We start from the raw sequence: 4,375 nt of genomic DNA on the forward strand, positions 1-4,375 counted from the left end.
GTGGCTTTTCGGTCCGGAGACAGCCAGGTAGCTTGAAGAACTTTCCTATGCTGGAATCTAGTACTACAGATAACCATATTTCGGTCGATCAGCTTCAACACATTTAGGGATGTTTTCTCATGAAGGCTGAACTTATCGACCGTTGTGCCAAGTATACCTTCTCCGCCCTTCCTGACGTTAAGGTCGGGAAGCCGATCTTGACATCGTGGCGGGTGCAACTCTCATAGGTTTAACCGTTTAACCTCTACACACGACTCCATCCTCCACAAGGCATCACTATGTCGAAATAAGGCCAAAACCTCAGTGAAGAGGATGGTGTGGGTCCACCACTGCGAACGCCAAAACGCCTCACCACTTCGCACACTATGCCTGCGCAACAACTCACCAAAGTAAGTGAATATCACCAACTCGATAAATGTAAGGGTCACATATTGGACCAAATTCAAAATGCGCACTAAAGAACGTTCGCCCTGAAGCGAAGAGTACAAAATCGAAAGTGAAGAAATTGAAAATCAAATTTAACGATGGCGTTGGTGGTAAACAATACTGCGGCAGCATATTTCAACAACAACTCACCACAACGCCAATGAAGACCAATAAACAAAGCTGCAAAGTTACTTGTATCGATTTAACAAGGCAAAAAGGATTAAAAAGTTCCTCCATCTCCTTGCAGACGTCCAGGATAAAACTATGGAATTGCACACACTGCACTACAGCCAAATGCAGGGCTTCCGGTAACGTCACCGCCGGCTTTTGGGTGTATAAATGTTGAAGTGTCGAGAGGTTGGTTAAGTGTTCTTCGCAATACATATACTGATTCAATTCGTCGTCGGAAGGTTTTGGCAGGGCAGCTTGTTCTTTGCTAGAACAGAGGAATTTAAAGCAGCGTGTAGTGATTTCTTAAGAATTATAACAAATATATTGATTGGTTTTAAAACCATAAGAATTTTGAAAAATCCAGAAGAGACAACAAGAATACCCGTTTTCAAGAACTAAGAAATTAAAATAGCAGAACGGTTTTCATGAAGGTCCTTTTCTGCGACCCCACTGCGTACCCACTACTCGTTAAAGCGCAATCTTTTAAAGCAGATAAGCTAAGCTGTTATCCCGAACCAAATGGTTGGTTTGAAAAGTGAGCGCAGGCGGCCGGACTTGGGTCATCAGAAGGCTCATCGTGCTCCCGGGTAGGAACCAAATTAATCCTTCTCCAACAGCTCAGTGGATTTGGTAAACAGAAAACCTTATTCTTTTCCACCCCATGTCTCATTTCTCTTAAGATAGAGCATTGGGAGCCGTTGAATATGTTCCGTCTCATACGGCTGAAGGCTTGGCAATCGCACAGATAATGTTCCAGTGCCTTATCATACTCCACGCATGCTGTGCATACCGCTGACCCCACTTATTGCATTTTCTGAAAGTGGTATCTTAAAAGTAGGTGCGCTGTGATGACCCCTATAATGTTACTAAACTTCTTTTTGCTATGAGGAGTTTTTTGTTCATCGACCATAAACACTACCCCAAAGTAACTTTGTGGTATGTCCTATGTTGATTGTGTTCCAAGACCTGAGGTTTTTCTTAAGGATCCATTGCTTCAAACAATTCCGGAAGAAGCTGAAAGGCCGGGGCCAACTCATAGGATTTTGACCACCTACTTCACTCCAGCCGGCCAACTTATCTGCATTTTCATTTTCTTCTATTCCTATATGACTGGGGAAACATATGATGTTAACTGAGTTACATACTGAGAGTATATTTATCGCTTACCAGCATAACCTAAAGCAGCAAGACTTAATTAGAAGGAAGCAAAAGTTCACTTGCACTCTTTGTAATGCCTATAATTACGGCATGAAAACCTGAATTGTTGTCATTTAGTTCTAAGCTACTTTCTAGGTATGGATTACTACGGCAGTAGGTTCGCTCATATTCGTATTTCACCCTTTGATCCGTCGGTGAATATGTTGATTTCGCTGTTGAACCTATCGATCACAGAACCATTGATCCATTCTTCGTTACCAGAGAATTAAATCGTTGAATTTACTTTCAAATGAGCCTCCCTTTCTCGGTCGCATTGACAATTTAGCTCGAGTTCAATAGCAAGGTCGAATATGATACCGAGCAAGAATCCAAAGGTCGGCTGGCCAAAAGTTTTGCCTACCAAATAGTGACATACTCAATCTAATTAAGGCAAATCAATTTAGTTAACGCTGAAAGTGATCTTAAAAGCACAAATATTTAACCTACCGCAATTTCTTCACATCACAGCAGGCGCACAAACGACCATAGTAACTCAAGTTCTTCAAACTGCAGTAAAGCACATCGAACTGTCCACACATGAGCATAACCAATGAAACGTACAAAGCGGAGCCATTACCGAAAGTGGCACACATTATTATCTGAGCCGTAAATTGTAAAGCATACACCAGCCCGTATACAAAAGGTTGCTGTAAGCAAAAATAACTAAAGCTTTAAATAACAATATATTGAAAATGTATTCCAAAAAATTCACCTACCAACGGATCAAAGGCATACCAGCACTTCAGTGGTAGCGTGCGCACACCCATGACCAGTGGAGCTAAACCGTACAGCGCCGTACCGGCCACGCAGGTCAGCACCCACACAATAGTAATACGTTTAGCCAAAATAAAAGAGCGATACGCGCTCACAAAGCTCAAGCCGGGCAACGAGTGATGCCAATAATATTGATTGATGCGCTGCAAAAAAGCCAAAAGACGTTCCCAACGTAGCAACCAGTAAAAGGCCGCATAAGCGCTAAACCAAAATATGATGGTCATGGTGAGTGCGTCGGTGATCTCTTCTAGTTTTCCGCTGAGCAACATATCATAGGAGGTCATCAAGAAAAGCATAGCCATGTGAAGGGATTGCGTTATGAAGAAACAGCAGTAAATATAACCCACATTAAATGGAATTTGTCCAGTGGCTTTGAAGAAGGTTACTTATGCGACGAATAAGTTAGCAATACGCGGCTCGTCGTCATAGGAATAAAGTAGCGACGTTCCTCCTAAATCTCTGGCGTTCATTTTGGTTATGTTTTAATTTAGAAACGCTTTCGCTTGATGTGACAATATAAACTAAACCGTTAACTCCTTTGAAGCACAACATTTATATGAGATAGACGGCAAAATAAAAAGAGACTTAATCAAGGAAATTTGACTTTTATTGTTAATTTATTTATATGTAATTACGGTACAATTACTTTACTTCTTATAAAGAGATTAAAAACTTCAGAGCTCTGTAATCAAGTTGCGATAAAGGGACCCTCAATACGGATTATTTAAGTTTGTGGTGCAAGTTTGTTCTTTTATTGCCACCTCGTTAGCAATTGGTTGGTATCGTCGTCATCTCCGATGTTGTCTTCTTCAGCTGCTTTCTCGCCTGGGAATATCTTCATTTTAGTCTTGCGGATACCGAAACTGGTTTTATTATCAGCTTTCGATAGAGCCTTTATCGACGTCCTGCATATGGTCACAAGTATTTATTTGCAGACTTTGTTGGGTTTCTTCTTCTTGTTCAGCTGCCAGTCTTATATACCAGGTATGGACTTATTTTGTAGCTGGAAGCATCGAAGGAGCATTTCGGCTCCTCTGGAGAGAAAACAGCCAATTGCGCCCACGAAGTCTCCTTTTGATATTCCTGGCGAGTATTAATTCAAACTACGAATGCATCGCTAATTTTAGCAACACTAGCGATCCGTAGCGAGGTAGATGGCCCTGCAGCGCCTAAGGGTGAAGTTAAACTCCGGATGTAGACCTGGCGGATAGTCAAGTATATAGGTTAATACAAAACTCGACATGCTGACGTCGATCTGCACCCATCTTTTCAGCATGATGCTTTGTGAAGTAGAGTTCCCGTCTATAACACCCACCTGAAGGCTGTAGCAAGCCACATTTCTGAAGTGCCTTGCTGCTGCTGCATTGTTTTGCTTTTTCTTTGTCTAGATTTTTCCACAAAACTCTTAACTCGAACCTGACTATCAATAATTAAGCCGTCTAAAAGAAACAATCGCCCTTTCGCCGACAGCGTTATCCAACGAGAGAGGAATAGTGTCCTATCAGAGGACCAGCAGCCCACACACCTCAATGTTGACCCAACAAATGCTCAAGGTGCTCGGTTCCAAAGTTGAAGAGTGGACTCTTAACGCCAATCGCTAGACTTTCCTTTAACATATTCCAATTGAGACACCCTGTTTAGCCGGCTTCGCATTACTATACATACATACATATATGAAATCTTATGTGTATTCAATAAGACTACCGTAAATTCTAACCATTCAACTTTGTGTCAACGCCTCTCAAAACTTTTTCCTGTCATAATTAAGTGACGGGTGTTAAGGTGCAGTCACGCTCAAATTCAGCAT

The 4,375-nt window shown here is 41.8% G+C and overlaps 1 pseudogene; it reads right to left on the reverse strand.

Annotated features, from left to right (window-relative positions):
- Positions 1–221: 221 nt before the first annotated feature.
- LOC120766229 lies at positions 222–3,038 on the reverse strand (annotated as a pseudogene).
- Between the last annotated feature and the right edge of the window lie 1,337 nt (positions 3,039–4,375).

This window comes from Bactrocera tryoni, chromosome 1 (assembly GCF_016617805.1).
Source record: "Bactrocera tryoni isolate S06 chromosome 1, CSIRO_BtryS06_freeze2, whole genome shotgun sequence".
Classification (NCBI taxonomy): Eukaryota; Metazoa; Arthropoda; class Insecta; order Diptera; family Tephritidae; genus Bactrocera; species Bactrocera tryoni.